The following is a 20,211-nucleotide window of genomic DNA, read 5'->3' as shown; positions in this document are numbered from 1 at the left end:
CACTATTCGTATTCATGATGACATCTTTCAGAAACAGCCTATTTACCTTAATTTACGACGACGAATATTGTATCTGCGTTTGCAGAGCCTGATTTCGTACACTAACCAACACGAAAGCGATCATGTCATAGTAAATAGTACACTTGGTTTTCACAAGATTAATACAAACAAATAATTTTTCAAAACTGCCCCATGGCTGTTCACATGTCCCCCCCCCCCCATGCATGGGGCTGATTTGAACCTATTACCGGTGCTTTGTTTAATGCATTCAACTTACAAAATAACTGATTTTTGTGTGCAAAAATGTTCACATGCACTAGAATACTGGTTTTGTTTATTTTGCTATTATAAAGTAATAAAATAATGTTGACTGAAATATAACAAACTTTGTAGAGTGTTCAAATGTGTCATAGTCTCCGCTAGTGGGCAGGAGCATGCAGAAAGCATTGCAAACTCATAAGTAAAATAATCCACACGAAAATCCAGCGTTGTTACAGGATTCATTACGTAAGGTAAAACAACGGCCAATTTGTACTAGGGATGGCCAAACGGATCCGGATCCGAAAAATCCGGATCCGTTCGGATCCGGGTCCGGATCCAAAAGTTCCGGATCTGGATCCGGATCCGAAAGTTCCGGATCTGGATCCGGATCCGAGAGTTCCGGATCCAAAAGTTACGGATCTGGATCCGGATCCGAAAATCCGGATCCGGATCCGAGAGTTTCGTATCTCAATCCCATTATAATATTATTACAACTTAAAAGGTATTATGATATTCGATTACAAAGAAATTTTTCGTTAGTCCTACAATAATTTTTTTCAAGTGTTGTTCCTAAAATACTTTGCTACGCATCGGCTAACACACTCGTGCACAAATGTCAGAGGTGATTTTGTAAATGCCATTGAAACGAATATGTATTCATTCGAATGTATTGGAAATGAAAACACACATAAATGTGAGACATTCCATTCCAGGATGAAACCTTTAACACATTTAACAAGATAGAAATGTTATACAAAAATTATACAATTGTTCTACAGTTACAGTTCTACAAATTAAAATAAAACATTATAATATATGCAGTGTTAAATAATTACAAGGGAGGTTATCTAAGTATCCCCCTCCGATTTCCATGAAACTTGGCAGGTGTATAGTGGGGCCCAAAGGCAGAATTACATGTTTTTTTTGTTTTAACTAAACAAAACCCCCTCAAATGTCAAGATGAAGACAAATTGAAGTGAGGATCTGACCCCTGTGTCCCCCTCCGATTTCCATGATACTTGGCAGGTGTATAGTGGGGCCCAATAGAAGAAATACGTGTTTTTTTTGTTTCAGCTAAAAAACAGTTTTAGGGGGCAAAACCCCCTCAAATGTCAAGATAAGGACAAATTAAAGTGAGGATCTGACCCCTGTGTCCCCCTCCGATTTCCATGATACTTGGCAGGTGTGTGTATAAACGGGCCCAAATGAAGAAATACGTGCTTTTTGTTTCAGCTAAAAAAACTGTTTTAGGGGGCAAAACCCCCTTAAATGTCAAGATGAGGACAAATTGAAGTGAGGATCTGACCCCTGTGTCCCTCCGATTTCCATAAAACTTGGCAGGTGTATAGTGGGGCCCAATGGAAGAAATACGTGTTTTTTTTTGTTTCAGCTAAAAAACGGGTTTAGGGGGCAAACCCCCCTCAAATGTCAAGATGAGGACAAATTGAAGTAAGGATCTGACCCCTGTGTTCCCCTCCGATTTTCATGAAACGTGGCAGGTGTATAGAGGGGCCCAAAGGAAGAATTTCGTGTTTTTTTGTTTCAGCTAAAAACTGTTTTAGGGGGCAATATCCCCTCAAATGTCAGGATGAGGACAAATTGAAGTAAGGATCTGACCCCTGTGTCCCCCTCCGATTCTCATGAAATTTGACAGGTGTATAGAGAGTCCGTATGCCCCCTGTTTCTTCCTATGCCATATTTACGTGGTTTCGGGGTCAGATCCCCACTTCAATTTCTCCTCATCTTGACATTTGAGGGGGGGGAATGATAACACACATAAATGTGAGAAATTCCATTCCAGGATGAAACCTTTAACACATATAACAAGATAGAAATGTTATACAAGAATTATACAATTGTTCTACAGTTACAGTTCTACAAATTAAAATAAAGTTCTGGATCTGGATTTCGGATCCGCTAGGATCCGGATCTGATTATCCCTACTATACACCTGCCACGTTTCATGGAAATCGGAGGGGAACACAGGGGTCAGATCCCCACTTCAATTTGTCCTCATCTTGACATTTGAGAGGTGGTTGCCCCCTAGAACAAATTTTTTGCCGAAACAAAAAAAACACGTATTTCTTCATTTGGGCCCTGCAAGTTTCATGGAAATCGGAGGGGGAGACTTAGACCTCCCTTGTAAGTGTATTAATTAATTACAAATCGCGCACCCGCGCACACACACTATATATATATGTTTGTATGTATATTATATATATATGTATATTAGCAGGTAACAATATGTTATAAGCACATTGTTACTTTCCAAAGAAGCGCATGTGGGATGGCAAAACGGATCGGGAGCCGAAAATTCCGGATCCGGATCCAAAAGCACCGGATCCGGATCCGAAAGTACCGGATCCGGATCCGAAAGTTTTGGATCCGGATCCGAAAATTCTGGATCCGGATCCGAAAGTACTGGATCCGGATGCGATAATTCTGGATCCAGATCCGAAAGTTCTGGATCCGGAACCGAAAGTACCGGATCCGGATCCGGATCTGAAAATTCCGGATCCGCGGATCCGGATCCGAAAAATTTTAGGATCCGGAACCAACTGGATCCGGATTTCGGATCCGCTAGGATCCGGATCTGGCCATCCCTAATTTGTACTATGGGATACGCTGCCGCAAATGACGTCTCACTTTAAACCCAATGCTCTTTCTTTTGTACTTATTGCTTCACCTTTATGGTTAACTCTTTGCGCCACCGCTACTGATTATGTTGAAGGCTGTGATTAACACACTAAAAAAACGTTCACTTACCTTCTGCGAAAAGGTGCCACACAATATCGACGTAAACACACGAACACTAAACACACGCGTTATAATGTCACTTCCATGTTTGTGACGTTTCGTGTTTGACCGAAGGCGGAACTAACCACAAGGTGTTAGCTGTCAAAGCCACGCGCGCGATACAACGTTGACTGTTACCGTTTGCAAAAAAATCAACAGAAAACTCCACTGTTTTTGGCGCGGGGAGCCAGGCGCCACGGGAGTTTTAGCCTGAGGCCAAATACGTTGCTTTCCCCTGAAGTCACTCGAACACACTGACACACAGCCCGTTCGGCTTTTCCCCCTACCCCACCAAATTATGCCGCGTCGTGCGCGTTGCTAGGCAACTGCCCATTTCGTGTAACGCTGTCCGCTTCTTGTATGGGAGAAGGCGAGAGGAGGTGGGGGGAAACATATAAGGGGGCGCATGCGTGCTTTTCCCCCCCGAAACACGCTCGGTTTGACATCATCTGTCCCGCAATCTGTTCGGAGCGTGCGTTTGACGAGCAGACATGTCAAAAGAATGGGGGTGGGGGAGGGGGGAGACGAAACAGATCTAATGGGGTGATGCGAACAAGCAAAAATACTCGCTGGAGTTTTATGTTGATTGCGTTGAGAATTGGACGGCGCGACTGTGCAGGAAGTTTATTTACAATTTTCGATCGTCAGTTGTTCCTGCTGGCGAGCAATGCATTCTTGGCTAGCAACAAAACATTTCCACGCTGCACTTTCCACGGATCTCACTTATCACACCAAACTCAAACACCTTCTTGGTCAAGCGCCGTTTTTCATCTTCTGACGTCAGGTAAGGGTGCTGAATCATTGAAGACTAGTAAGGGATGAAATATATTAAAACACACACACATAAATTATTATATGATGCACATACTTATAATTCATTCATTCATTGTTTTATGCCTAATTGGCAGGTTTTTCACTGCAATCTCCAGCTTTCCCTATTCTCTGCCTTGCTCTTCGTAATAGCATACGACCCAGTTAATTTAATATCATCCATAAGCTGATATCTCTTTCTTCCACGGACAGTTCCTTCTTAGACAGTGTCCTAACCAGTTTCTTTTCCTCTTCTTGATGGTCTCCAGTATAGATCTTTTATCACCAACTCTTTTCAGTACGGCTTCGTTTCTTACCTTGTCCGTCCATTTTACACGCTCCATTTTTCGCCATGTCCACATTTCAAAAGCTTCGAGTCGTTTCTTTTCATTTATTTTAAACGTCCAGGTTTCTGCACCATATAGTGCTACACTCCACACAAAACATTTCACTAATCTCTTCCTTAGACCTATGTCCATGGGTCCACAAAAAACATTTTTTCTTCTATTGAAAGCTTCTTTTGCTATTGCGATTCTCATTTTCACTTCTTGTTTGCAGCTCATGTCACTGCTTATAGTGCATCCGAGGTACTTGAAGCTATCCACTTGCTGGCCCATCCCTAAAAAACAGAACCCGGTTTCTGTGAATGACTTGCGGCCCATCAGCATTCTGCCGGTGCTTTCAAAATTCATCGAAAAAATTGCAAATGATCAAATTCGAAAGCATATTGACAAACTTCATATCCTTCCCCGGCAGCAATCCGGTTTTCGCCCTCACCATAACACACAAACGGCGCTTTTAAAAGTAACCGACGACATTTTTAAATCGATGGATCAATCTAACGTAACGCTACTGGTGTTGCTCGACATTAGCAAGGCCTTTGACACTATACCGCATAAGCTCCTTCTGGCCAAGCTTCATTATTATAAATTCTCGCCGACTGCACTTAAATGGTTCGAAACTTATCTTAGCGGAAGAAAACAGCGGGTTAAGACAGGGGAGCTATCTTTTCCACTTCACGTACGAGCTGGGGTGCCTCAGGGCTCGATCCTTGGTCCGCTGCTATTCACGCTCTCGGCCGCTGATTTAGTCAAGTCTGTGAAAATATGCAACGTTCACTGTTATGTTGACGACACTCAATTGTATATATCCACACGCATATCAAAATTGCAGGACGCGGTCGCACTTTTAAACCAAGATTTGAAGAACATAAGCGATTGGTGCGCTTAAAATGGGTTAGTAATAAATTCAAACAAATCAATATTTACAATTATCGGAACAGGAAGTCTCTTAAAACATATTGACATCAATGAATGCGAAATAATTCTTCACTCACAGCGTATTAAATTTTCTGAAACAGTAAAAAACCTAGGACTGATCATGAACCAGCGGCTCGATTTGTCTGAGCACGTGATACAACAATGTGGCAAGGCGTATTCGATATTAAAAAGCCTCTATCTTCTGGTAGACTTCCTCTCTCCTAAGATAAAATTAAACCTAGTGCAGTCTCTTATCTTCCCCCTATTTCACTATTGTGATGTCGATTACGGGCTAAGAATAACAAAAAAGCTTGCAATAAAAATACAGAAAGTTCAAAACGCATGCATTAGATATGTATATAGAACAAAAAAGTGTGAACATATTCTCCCTGTGCTTAGTAAGCACGGAATCCTCTCCATGGCACGACGGAGAAAACTGCACTTGTTTTGTACACTGCACAACATAATTAATAGCAAGAGCCCAAACTACCTCTTTTCGAAATTAAACTTCAGAAGCAAAATTCATTCGCATTCAACCAGAAACGCTGCTAGTTTCAGCTTACCTCGTTGCAGAACTTCAGCCTATCAGGCCTCTTTCAGTTACGCAGCACCCAATGCCTGGAATGCACTACCAAATCTAACCAAAAATCAAAACTTCAGACGTTTTCGCGATATGCTCCGTGAATTACTGATCAACGATCAGAAGCAGGGTAAATCAACTTATGAATAATGATAAATACTGTGAGTTGCCAGAATTTATTTTTTTCTTACTATCAACTTTCTCGACTTCAGTTACTTTATTATCTAATTCACTGATGATATTGTTCCAATGTGTATGATTTTATTCCTATTGTATTTTATTGTACTATCTTGATCAATTTCTTTGTAATCTTGAATTTTATTTTATTTTTATTTTAATCTGTACTTTTTGGGGTTAGGTGGGAGACCAGCAACAGCTGAACCTCGCCCAGCAATAAAGTCAATTCAATTCAATTCTTTCACTGCTTGCTCTGACATTAATATTCCTCGGTTTCCGTCCTATAACCATTGCCTTTGTCTTGTTTACATTAATCTTCATCCCATACTCCTCACAGCTGCTGTTTAACTCTTCTAACATACTATTTATGGTTCTTTCATCCTCAGCGAATAATGTTATTAAGTTAAAAGTAAATCGCTGAATATTTTAAAAATACATTTCCATAGCCCTATGAAAGCACTATGATTTATAAACATTTCACAATATTTCGAGTATTTCTTACGATAAACACAATAACAATAACAAACCAACTTGAAGAGGGCCGGAACATTTTTTTCTTCATAAAAAGCACTGCTTATTATTATTATTATTATTATTATTATTACTTTTTATTATTAGGTTTATTTTACTTCGCTTTTGTGAGGTACTAAGTAGTACACCCTGTACTGCGTTTTGCACACTAACGAGGCTCTGCCGTCTGAGTTTTGTCCTTATGTGCGCTGAGTGCCCCTTTACAGCCTCAGCTCTTAACCGAAGTCAGAATGTTTTAATATTTTAGTTAACGACATTACGGTTAATTTAGGTAGGGTAAGAGGCTGGACCCCGTATAACGCGGCAGGTGCAAAATAGCCTTTAAGTGCTGACGCATTAAAAACTTCATATTCAAATTTGCTTTTGTCCCATCTCTAGCTAATTGCGAAGACGAGCATGAGTGCTGATACAATGAAATTGTTGAATGGACATTCACAAACACCCATGCCCAGGCCAGGATTCGAACACGGTACCCCTAGCGTCGTAGCGCGATGAGCTAAGCAATCCGTGCGTACAAACACGCACACACACACACACACACATATCAGATATTTATATAGCAACACAGATAAAGGTATATAAGCAGATATGGAAAGAGGCACGAAAACCTGTGCACTGACCTCCTGCTGAGAATCGCCACTCCGAAGAAGTTTTGAAATAATCCGTTGAGAGGCGCTGAAGACGCAACTCGCACTCTTGCTTCCATTTATTCTGCCAGAAAGAATAAGAGATGGCGCTGCTGTATTTATCTGTGGTAAGCAACCTAATATCTTTACATTACACAATAGTTGGAACAGTTTGTGTGTAAGTTTTTTTTCTTTTTTGCTTTCTATTCTACTAATGTAAATCAATTAGATTTAATAGTTATATTTGTCTTATATTCTTACTTTACTTTATTGTGCATATGTTGTTATTAGTGCAGATCTGTTAATAAATAATCTCTTGAAAGAGAGAGAGCATGTAATACAACCTTGCAACTGTATTTTCGATATTATCTTTAGAAAATTGTATTTGAAGTCAAAACTAATTGCTTAACATGTGTTGTTTTAACAAAATCTCTACCGCGGAATTTTTTTGGGGGAGGATTATTGAGGACAAGATGGTTTGGTGGGGGAACCCCCCCCCCGTTCTCCCAGCATTTCGAACCCTGCGTCACGCTAAATACTTTCGTTTTTAGGCTAAATGTAGTGTATTTAAGCTAAGATATTGCCACCTGCTTTCAGCTTGAAAACTATGCAAACAAGACCTCGAACGTTAAATAAAATTATGTTTATACGCTGTGATGTGTAAAAATCATCGTCTCTCACACCAGTACAACTTCTAGTTAAACCTATTCGTAATTTTCACATCAATGCACCAACCAAACCATCAAGCAATGCAGTTCGTAATGTTCCCAACATATCATTTGATATTTCAAATCAGTAATTTAACGGGTACGTTGTTAAAACATGGCCTTGTGCGCACCCACTGATTAGAAGGTGGCGGAAAGCTTTGATAAAGTTCAGTAGCTTCACTGCTTTATAAACTCTGTATTGATGCGTGCAAACAGGGGCGTATCAAATATGGGTAAAATCAAATTCATGTGTATACCTAGTGTCAGTGGCGTGGGGGGGCAGTTGCCCCCAGCTTTTTGCCACTTTTACCCCCGCACCATGCTGAACCTATCTACCAAGGGAAAGTAAACTGCATTTGCCTCCCCAGTTTTGGAACCCAGTCGCCGCCACTGCTTAGTGTGATTTTAGTCATCATTATACAGGGTGTCTCAAAAGTAATAGCGCAAACTGACACAGGTGAAAGTACACGATAATAGAAGCCAAAAAGTCTCAGTAAACATGGGTCTGCAAACGAGCCATTTTCGAGATAATCGCGAATGTGTGATTACAAGCCGCCACTGACTTCATTGTTTGTAAACGTCGTCCTACTTGGTAAAAATGCTAATAATGTGTGGTTAGAAGCCGTCATTGATTGCATTTTGTAAACACCGAGTGCTTTACTCCTTGCGCGTTCCGAGGTTTGCTCTTTGTTTACAAAACAGAACATTTCCGAGATGTTGCGTTGTAATCAAACAGAACATTTCCGAGATGTTGCGTTGTAATCAAACAGAACATTTCCGAGAGGTGGTGTTGTAATCAAGCAGAACATTTCTGAAGTCAGTGACGGCTTGTACCCACACATTCGCACACATTATTAGCATTTTACCAAGTAGAACGACGTTTACAAACAATGAAGTCAGTAGTGGCTTGTATTCGCGATTATCTCGAAAACAACACTGACAATAACGTAGAAGAACTGAGTTTGACCTTCGTCGGGAGTGAATTCCAGGTTACCGCTGCTAGGTACTAGAAAAACTTCTGACCAAATCTGCTTTTGTTAGGTCTGGGGATTACTAGGTCTCTACGATCCAGTGTTTCCGGTGCTGAACTCAGAGCGGAGTTTAATTCTATGATGCAATAGAGATGATTTGTTATGTATGCTATGGAATACTTTATTCAGGTAGATGTAATGTATCGTATCGTACCCAAGGTATTGGGTAAGAAGTGTGAAGTCTTAACATAGCAGAGAAAGGAATGCTGAATAAGTAGTCAGGCAAAGGTTAGGTTATTGACTTGAGAGGTGTATGTGGCATGAGAGTTGGAAGGGAGGGAGAATGGACAGTTGGCGAGTGGACGGGATGGAGCAAGGAAGTTGGAGGGAGGATTATTGGACAGTGGTGCATGAGGAGAGTGAACTCTGACTGGAAGGTCAGATGTGTGTCAATTATCATTATTGAGAGGACAATCTCTGGAATACCATTCATCTATTTGTGAGGCAAGTATTATCCTCTTCTTATCAATATCCATATCGGTTCAGTCATGGAGAGTACAGAAGCTCAATTACTGTACGTGTGAATTCTTGTGCCATAACTTTGGATGTAACCTTTCGCATACATTATACTTTAGGCTAAGCGAGTGATAACCATCTGAAAGATGAATGATGAATAACTACACCACCCAATACAATCTAAAAGGTTCTTGGTTCGATCCCAAACGCAGAAGTAACATTGCGTTACGTGATGTAAGCTGCTCGAAGTGACTTTGGGTATGTTGTTATTTATTTTAATCTTATTTAATAATAATAATTATTATTAGTAGTAGGGCGACTGCTTCCCCAACCCTGGTCGCACGCCTGTAAAAGGTGACACAAAGGGAAAGAATGGTAGAAAAAATGGAACACCGCAGCATAATCCACCTGAACATCTGTATCCAGCCTTCATCCCACAACACTCTGGCGAATCCACTGCGACGAACGTCTTCTAAGCTTGCCACTGCATTTTCTCGAAATTTCTCTTCTCTTTTTTTTTCCTGTTTGCCCCCGTTATTCGTCGCCCACCCACCGCTCACTGCACGTGACACGAGTAATTGGCCCATTTTTTCAACTCTCAGCGCCAGACTGCTGGCACAATGGGGGGTAATTGGTCCTGGGCAACTTTGCTTCTTTCTTTTCTTTACTTCTCTTTTTTTTTGTGCTGGACAGGGTTTTTGCAATTGTTCTGCACAGCACGTCCCCACCGCATGAACGAGAGATTTTTTGGTCCGGATTTTGCAAGGGGGAAGGGGCTTGAATACCGTTTTGGTAAAATTGGATTTTGAGAAAAAGATTCTGAAACTAGGGAATTCTGTGGGTATCTGTAAAGCAAACACTCCTTTACTAAGAATTGGATGGTTGAGTTAGTTCAGGAGCGTAACATACAGGCCCGAAGAAGAGAACCAGGGAGATGGTTTTTAAAGGTCCGGGAATTTTAAATAAATTCAGTTCCGGTCCAGGAGAGAAAATCAGCAAGCGTAAAATGGGTTCTGGACCGTAAAGAACCTTTTTATCTGTAACGTATTTCAATTCGGTCCGGGAAGCTTTATTCCAGGTTCAATTTCAATACGGTCGAGGAACCTTTTTTCCAAAATGAATTTCAATTCGGTCCAGGAACATTTTTTTCCAGAACGAATTTCAATTCGGTCCAGGAACATTTTTTTCCAGAACGAATTTCAATTCGGTCCAGGAACATTTTTTTCCCAGAACGAATTTCAATTCGGTCCAGGAACATTTTTTTTTCCAGAACGAATTTCAATTCCGTCCAGGAACATTTTTTTCCAGAACGAATTTCAATTCGGTCCAGGAACATTTTTTTTTCCAGAACGAATTTCAATTCGGTCCAGGAACATTTTTTTTTCCAGAACGAATTTCAATTCGGTCCAGGAACATTTTTTTCCCAGAACGAATTTCAATTCGGTCCAGGAACATTTTTTTTTCCAGAACGAATTTCAATTCGGTCCAGGAACATTTTTTTTCCAGAACGAATTTCAATTCGATCCAGGAACATTTTTTTCCCAGAACGAATTTCAATTCGGTCCAGGAACATTTTTTTCCAGAACGAATTTCAATTCGGTCAAGGAACATTTTTTTCCAGAACGAATTAAAAAAAAATTCAATGAAACAATACGTAACTTGGACCGAATTTAAATTGTGCGAGAGAAAACGGTTCCGGTCCTGTAACGGAACCATTAGAATGTGTGGGTTCCTGCAGCTTCAGCAATCCTGGCCAGGGAACGGATCTGTATGTAGTAAAAATGTGCTAAATATGTAAATGCATATTTTGTTATTTTCGCCAAAATATGGAGTCAAATATATGGACTTAAAATTTGTAAGAAATTACTTTCTTAATAATATGACAGTACACGAGCTACATAAAATACAGTACCCTTACATTGACATTAATTGTAAAACATCACAAAATGTGTTTTCATTTTCTGCTTGCAAAACAATTAATAACAACATTTTGTTGTAAGTGTTCGAACGCGAATTTCCTTCTCTTGTCTCTTAAGATAGATTTATACTGACTCAAACTGCTTTCAATATCTCAAGACGTAATGGGAGTGTATTTCAAATCTGTCAGTAACTCGCATGAGATTCACCCAATTCTTTCGGTCACTCGGGGACATGTAGTTATTTAGCGAATATGGAGTATGTGTTGAGAAATATTCTGAAATGTGGAAATAATATGTAAAAATAACCAAAATATGTAAAATAAGAGCCAAAACCTGATATAGCCTATGGAAAATAAGAACTGAATTTTACGAGTCTACGTGCCATTGTGTGCAAAGATAATACATACAAAATATCAGGAGCGTATATTCTAGGCTAGCTCGGATATCTGCGAAGCCAGAAAATGTAAATAAAAGTATTCATATCAGTGAAATGATGGTCATTTTGGAGTTAACAACCTGATTTCTTGAGAGTTGGTAACCTGATTTCTTATGAGTTGGCAACCTGATTTCCTATGAGTTGGCAACCTGACTTCCTATGAGTTGGCAACCTGAATTCCGATGAGTTGGCAACCTGATTTCCTATAAGTTTGCAACCTGATTTCTTATGAGTTGGCAACCTGACTTCCTACGAGTTGGCAACCTGACTTCCTATGAGTTGGCAACCTGATTTCTTATCAGTTGCCAACCTGATTTCTTAGGAGTTGGCAACCTGATTTCTATTCATAGCTAAGGACCACGTGACATAGTGAGATAGTCCAGATATTGGACTCAGTATGCGCTACTGCAAAATTTAACCGATTTCAAATTCATACATAAATATCTGTATTTACATATATAACTCCGTTCCCTGAAGAGAACAAATTATTTTGATGTTTCTCATTCATTTTCACGATTACTTGATTGGACATTTTTACCCATTTTATATTGTCTTGAATGAAGAGCTCATTTTTCTTGTGGTTTCTTTTTCTTTTTAATCTGTTAACAAGAAATCACACAAACATTTCCTCCTTGAAAAAGGATAATTTGAGCCAATTCTTTAAATACGTATATATATGACGATTTTTCGTGATGAGTGAATGTGAGCTTTCTAGGTTTTCTGGAAAGATCAAAACGCATTTATATTGGAAAAAAGATACCGAGGTCTTCTAGATTTTAATACTAAAATTGGTAAACGATGTAAGTGCCAAAATAATTCAAACACCGTTTTCCACGTTAAACTGTGAAATGTGCCATGCTTTATAATGTGGTAAACGTGAAATGTGGCTGGTAGCCCTCTAAGTAGTTCAAACGGGCTGATGTGCGGAACGATGCGATTTCCCAAAAGTTTCACTTTTGGCACTTACAACGTTTACCACTTTTAGCCTTCATTTCAAAACTCAGAGAGATGGAAATTATAATATTTGGTAATTCACAGGCACAGGTTCGATTTGAAAATGTATCAATGTAAATGTAGTTCCAACCAGCCATTTTGAGTAATCACTTACATTTCTAAGAATATACTTCCGTTGCTAACTGTACGGAAGTGGTGGGTGGGGGGAGGGCAAATTTGTTCCTTGAGGGCGGATCTTTGGAAATTTTGTTACGCTACTAGTTTCTTCAAAATATTTGTTGAATTGAGAGTAGGCTACTAGAGTATTACTCTTTTTCCTGTCATCTTTCGTTTCCTATGTTAGTGCTGCCATCTCTTGTCTGTTTTGAATCCACGACTTTTGCAACACCGTCGTATGCGACACTAGCATTTTTGCCGTCATATGCGACACTGTATGGAAAATATATTCCATGACAGTTGCGACACCGTCATCTGCGACACACAGTGTAAATAGCTTCCCGTCAAACTTTATCCAGGCTTAGGACTGGCAGCATCATGGAAGCTGGTGTGTTTTTAAAAACCTTTATTAGTTTTCCTTCACACTGGCATCATGGAAGCTGGGTGTTTAAAAGCTGGATGTATTTATCCTTTGTCAATGACGGATTGTTTAGATCCCTTGTCAGTATAGGAGCAGACTGCAATCCCTTGTCAATGTAGAAATGTAGAATGCGTCGTTTCTCTTGTAGTTGAACCAACATCTTACTATTTTCATTCTTATTTCTGAACGTACGCCATTCTCCTCAAAGTGCCCTTAAGATCTCTATGCATTTCATAGTCGGCAAACGCTCTTTGTATTCTCTCATCTAATGTAATGTACCGACGTCGCCTACGTTTCCCTTTAAGATTCAAGGCCCTCCTCTCACATAAGTAGTCGTTGCACACAGCTTCTAATCTTAAAATCTTCACACGTTAGGACTTGACTTTTCCGTCAATACATTAACTGTATGGTTCCATCCCTCGACAGCATTGTTAGTCCTGTGCCGCTGTTGGGAGCAGTTCCACATGGAAATGTTGAAAACAGAGTTGTTCATTCACTGTTCAACGAAATAATCCAAAAATTTTCTCAATGTGTCGTGGTTTGGCGCATCTTCCATCACACACAGCCATCCATCATCGACGTCAGCCACAAGGAGGTAAGCCAGAGCTGAACACATTCGTATACACAGCCGCACGTCTAGATCTGTTTTGTAATCGTTTGTCAGTCCCAACTCCTGCACCTTTCGCCACAAACATAGATTAAAGTGATAATTACAACCACTGTCTGAGCCTCGGGAAATACTTTCTTCAGAGACGCTATTGCTGCTGCACGTACGCAAATGTCGCCAATTCTGGTAAACAAATTAGAAATCGTAGGGGAAAATCCAAGCAGTGTCGCTTATGACGGGAAAAAAACAGTTTTTGCCATAGTGTCGCACTTGACGGTGTCGGAAATGTCGGAACTCCGTCTGTTTTTTCCCTATACATTTAACCCTGAGCTCTCTCGTTTCCTTGATTGATTTGGTTAATTTTACTTCGCTTTTCTGCAACCTTTGGCTAATCGCGGAGATGAGGATGGATGGTGATAAGATGGTGATTTTTTGGCGCTTTTTATCTACCAGTTTGATCCCCCCCCCGAGTTCATTCTAAACTTTTTATTTCTCAAAATTTCGGAGGGGGTGTGTGGCCCCATCAGCTTCCCCCGTCTCCACAAGGAGTCGCACTCTTTCTCTCGATGTACTCTTCCACTTATCTTCCTTTATTTCTGTGGTGAAAAAACTCCCCAATCAGCCACTGTTAAATCATAGCTCCGATTGCTAAATCTTAAGCCGAATCCGCCAATCAGGTGCCTCCATCTCTTCGGGAAATTCCCTCAAACGCAACCCCGTAGATGCTTGCAAATCCTGAGTTCATTTGCTCCACTCCTGCTCTGCCAACATCCTCCCCCTGCTAACCAAACTACAAGAGTAAGCATGAAAGCCGTGTACATCTCCAGATGTTGATTAATTGATTAAACGTGCGCCCCCGGGGCTGGTAGCAGGGTAATACCTCTTTGATGCGAGTGGAGATTTGCTACATAATGAGATGCTGTGATTTGGCGGTACAACCAGAGCCCGTCCCTACAGGACGATCCGGATTACAGCGACTATACAGTTCATAATCTCCTGTTTTGATATGGAGCCCATCCCCATTCAAGCCTTTGATCAATTCATTGCATTTTCTTTTTACAATCCTTTATTTTCCATTCGTTCCAAATCCTTTTCATTTTCTTCCCTTTCCTTTTGATTTCCATCCCTTTTCCCAATCCTTTCCTTTGCACCCAACCGGTTGCTAGGTGCTTGGGCTTACCTAATTTTGGATGGATTCCTTGAGAATAAGATCTACTTACCAGTGCACACAATACATATATTTTTTCTTTGTTGAAGACAACCAAATGTTATTGCCTATTACGAGCTTCGATAGGGCCTTGAGTAGTGGACTTATGATCTTACCACCAAAGGTTCCGAGGTCGAGTCTTGACATTAGTTTCTTTATGATTATCCCTCCATCAATTTTATCTCATTATCATTCATCTTCATCGTTACGGTTAGCGAAAGAGTAGCAAAAACTACATGATGAGTAGTTGTATTTACGATAGGATGAGGACCACTTACAAGTGTAGAAAAGGAGAGCTCAAATAATTGAATAATCCGATTTGCTTACACTTAAAACAATGGCAAGAGGGGCTTGTACCCTAATTCTTCAGGTGTGATATGCTCTGATTTTTAAGAAATTCTGAATTCAAGTGTAGAAAAGGTGAAGCCTCTCAGATAGATTTGTTTATACTTAAAACAATGGCAAGAGGGGTTTATATTCCAATTTTTCAGGTGTGATATGCTCTGATTTTTAAGAAATTCTGAATTCAAGTGTAGAAAAAGGTGAAGCCTCTCAGATAGATTTGCCTATACTTAAAATTATGCCAAGTTCCCATATCATCTTATTGTTTATAGTGTGTTTTTTCTGTCAAAATCCCAAGAATCTTGAATCCCCCCCCCCTCAGACAGATTCGGCCATGTGTATAAAAGCTATATCTGTGTGAATGTTGTTTATAAACTTGTCAAAAATATGGCTTTTTTGTATGAAAACTTGCAATCCTGAATACAATTCTGGTTTTGTCTTGTTCTGTTAATATAAACACAAGTGAGACTTACAGAATATTTATTGCACAGTTCAAAATCCAATTTTGAATTGTATTTAGTTGATATAGAGATGAGGTTTTAAACCTGGTGAAGTGTGTTGTACATCAGCAAAACTATCACCAAAACCTAGTTACTGCTGTTGTTTGGGTATAAAAGCACCAGCTCAGCCACTAACTGCTGAACCCAACTGATATTTTTATTAAGTATAAAGTTTTGAATTGAAGCCCAGAAAATCTTATATAATAAACAACAACAAGAAAAATGTCAAAACAAAAATATTGCAATCAGTGTAATAAAAATATATCTAGTTCTCATTGGGCTAGGCATTGCCGTATTTGTAACTCTAAGAAATGCAGAAAGGCCACAAAAATGTGTCCAAGATGCCATAAAATATTAAGCAAGGCATATTACAAATGGCATAAGTGTAATTCTTATGTACAGTCATCAACATTGCCCCCACAAGCATCTACATCTGGCCTGAAAAGGAAGCATGAAGCACCTGTTAATGCTGGACCTGCAAAGCAGCCACGCTATGAACCTATCCATAGCAGTTTTAATGCCCAACTTAGGGATTATCGGTTTGTATCAGAGCCAAGATGTGGTATTCAGAATTTTTTGAACAGTATAAATCCTGATTTGCAGGCAATTCTTAATGCACAAAATGGCTCTTATAAGCTGTCCCTCAAATTGTATACACAATATAAGAAGCCAAATGGCACAAAATTTACACAGCCCCACAAAACAGAAACTGTACCTGTATATTCAAATGCAAATTCAGATACAATAATAAGCAGTTTAATAGATCAATTGAATATTAAACACTCTGAATTTGCGGCAAAAGAGTCTGGATGGAGCCTATGCGGCTCTCCTCACAAGTTATATGTTAATATTTCTGAATTCAGCCCATTGCAAGGATCTACATATTTGCCATTACCTGATAATATTAAAAACAGAAGAGCCGTGGTTAATATAAAAAATACCGACCAGAAATGCTTTTTGTGGTGTATATTAGCTGCTTTGTTTCCAGTTTCAAGGCATTCTGAGCGAATAAATTATTACAAACAACATGAACATGATTTTGATGAAGCAATGGAGGGTTTAGAATATCCAATGTCTGTTCAGAATATTGATAAATTTGAAAAAAAGGCCCGGGATATTAATGGCAAACAATTATCTATTAATGTATTTATTTGTTCCACTGGCAATTGCCCGATAGAACCTCTCAGAATCAGTACAATTGATGATGAATCTGCTGTTCCGATTGATTTGCTCTTAATTGAAGGGGATGGCACAAATCATTACACTCTGATACATAATCTTGAAGCTTTAGTGAGAACACAACTAGACAAATCTAATAGAATATTTAAGTTGTGCAGAAGATGTTTAACTGTATTTGATGGTCAAAAAATGGTGAAGAGGGTTCCTGAAGAGAATACAGAAATTGCAAAAAATAACTTAATTGAGCATCTGAAATACTGTGGGAACCATAAACCTGTTCATATGGTGATGCCCAATCCAAGTGAAAAAGCAAAATTCAAAAAGTTTGAAGCCTTGTTGGAACACCCAGCATATATTGCCTATGATTTTGAATCAATCCTCAAATCTCTTGCATCCTGCAATCCAGATCCTGAAGAATCTTCAATTACACCATACCAGCTACATGAACCTTCCAGCTTTTGTTATGTTTTTGTACAGGATGGTGTTGTTACCAAAAAAGATTCATACATGGGGCCAGATGCTATCAAAATATTTGCACATAGAATAGAAAATGAGTGCCGTGACATAGCATCTAATATTTTATTAAAATCAAAACCCATGTTGCCTTTAACAGAGAAACAGATTGAAGATTTCAACAATGCAGAAAAATGCCCGGTATGTGATTCTGAATTTTCAGATACAAATATCAAGGTGAAACACCATTCTCATACAGATGGTAAATTCAAAATGGCCCTGTGTAATAGCTGTAATATTAAGATCAAGAGACCAAAATTTGTCCCCATATTTTGCCATGGAGCATCCAATTATGATTTCCATCATTTGATCAGGTACGAGGGGTTTGAGAAGCAGAATTTAAATATTTTAGCTGAAAATGATGAAAAATATATATCTATTAGCAAAATAATTAAAGTTAATGGTGTTCCTATTCACATAAGATTTCTTGATTCTTACAGAATTTTATCGGCTAGCCTGGCTACACTGGCCACTCAATTATCTCATGATCAATTCAAAATCACACGTGCATTGTTTCCAAATCAGGACCTGAAATTAATTAGGCGGAAGGGTGTATATCCATATGATTATGTTACAGATTTTTCTAAATTTGATGAGTGCTCCCTGCCTCCACAACATGAGTTTTACAGCAGAATCAGAGGATCTGGAATCACTGATGATGATTATCACCATGCCCAATTGATGTGGAACAATTTAAAATGCAAGAGATTTGGTGATTATCACATGGCATATTTGAAACTTGATGTGACCATCTTAGCAGATATAATGCAGACATTCAGAAAATCTTCTATGCAAAATTATGGACTGGACCCAGTGTATTTTTACAGTGCCCCGGGCCTAGCATGGTCTGCAATGTTTTTAAACACCAAAAAGCCATTGGATCTGATCCAAGATCAAGATATGTACTTGTTTATGGAGCAAGGTATAAGAGGGGGGATGGTGCAATGTTCTCAGAGATATGCCAGAGCAAATAACAAATATATGCGTGATTATAATCCAGAATTGCCATCAAATTATATAGTGTATGTAGATGCCAACAGCCTCTATGGTCATGCGATGATGCAAAAACTGCCATATGCAGGGCTTGAATGGGTTGAAGATTTCAATATTGAGGATCTTCAGGACTTTGATGACCGTGAACATGGCTTCTTCTTAGAGGTTGATCTGATAATTCCAAAAAAATTCCACAACAAATTTTCTGATCTGCCCCCAATTCCTGAGGTTCAGTGCTCACCTGGCTCTAAACAGAAGAAGCTCATGATGACACTGGAGTCAAAACAGGGCTATGTCATATATTACAAGAACCTCCAGTTCCTGATGAAACATGGTGTTCAAGTGACCAAAGTTAGAAAAGTTTTGAGGTTCAGGCACTCAGAATGGTTGAAACCATACATTAATACAAACACGGAGCTTCGAACATCTGCAAAGAGCCAATTTGATAAGGCCTTGTTTAAATTGATGGTTAATTCTGTATATGGCAAAACAATTGAAAATGTCAGAAAACATACCGATGTTAAAATAATTACTGACCCCAGCCTGAGCAAAAAATTGGTTGCAAAGCCTAATTTCAATTACAGAAGAATTTATGATGAAAATATGGCACTTTTCAACATGAAAAAAACAAAGATTAAGTTTGATAAACCTATTTATGTAGGGGCTGCAATATTGGATTTGGCCAAATTACATATGTTAACATTGTATTATGATGTGTTGAAACCTTTTTATGGTGATAATATAAAATTGATGTACATGGACACGGATAGTTTTGTTCTTGATATTCAAACAGAAGATGTTTATCAAGATATGGCACAGCCTGAATTGTTTAAATATTTTGACACCAGTGAATTGCCAGGCTATTTGAATATTCAACCCCACAACAAAAAGGTGCCTGGCAAGTTAAAAGATGAGACACTTGGTGATGTTATTGTGGAATTTGCTGGGTTAAGTGCCAAGATGTATAGTTTTAAAACATGTAGTGGTGTTGCTGCCAAAAAGGCCAAGGGCATTGGCAAAGTAGCTGTGGAAAAAGAGCTCCAATTTGAAGATTATAAAAATTGCCTCAAATCCCAGAGTTTAATCAGAACATCAGAATCCAGAATTCAGAGTGTGGATCACTTATTGACTTCAAATGTTGTAAGAAAAGTGGCTCTGGACCCACATGATGATAAGAGATGCATTTTATCATGTGGAATACATACTTTACCATGGGGTCATTGTGATTTGAAAAATGGCAAACAATGCACAAGCACAGAGCATGATTTGAAATAAATAAACATGCCTATGAACTTATTTGGGTTCAAAAAACAGGGTATTATGGACCTGCCAGCACCACAACCCTCTTCTGATATGCTGTCTAAACTGAGTGGCTTGTTAATTATTCATCTGAACAGCATATTTACAGATGTTGATGATAAAACAGGCAAAATATTGTACATATTTAACAATAATTTAAATCATTACCAATTACCTGTAGGTGGGCAATTGCAATTTATTACAACTCCTGAGGGTGATGTTAAAATTTCAGTAGGGAGAAATATTTACAGAATTAAGCACTCAAACATGATTTCCGGCACTGTTTATACTGTTTCTGCTGGTGACTGCTTATATATTGAGGTCCCTGGATCTTATGACAAGCTTATACCCTTTTTTATAGAATTAAGAATCAGATATTCAATAATAAATGACCACTAAACAAAATGCCTAATGATATTTTTGGCCATACAAGACATGAAGATCACAGTGA

At 39.1% G+C, this 20,211-nt stretch overlaps 1 protein-coding gene across 1 annotated transcript in view; it reads right to left on the bottom strand.

Annotated features, from left to right (window-relative positions):
• LOC145989942 (uncharacterized) overlaps positions 1-3,299 on the bottom strand; it is a 442,396-nt gene extending 439,097 nt beyond the window's left edge. Inside the window, exon 1 of the mRNA XM_083125475.1 lies at positions 3,028-3,299. The gene's annotated coding sequence lies outside the window, so the exon portion shown is untranslated. The remainder of the gene's footprint in view (positions 1-3,027) is intronic.
• Between the last annotated feature and the right edge of the window lie 16,912 nt (positions 3,300-20,211).

Source organism: Lepisma saccharinum, chromosome 7, assembly GCF_977018435.1.
Source record: "Lepisma saccharinum chromosome 7, izLepSacc3.1, whole genome shotgun sequence".
NCBI classification, from domain to species: domain Eukaryota; kingdom Metazoa; phylum Arthropoda; class Insecta; order Zygentoma; family Lepismatidae; genus Lepisma; species Lepisma saccharinum.
The sequence above is the reverse complement of the archived record's forward strand: the minus strand, read 5'-3'. Positions and strand labels throughout refer to the sequence as shown.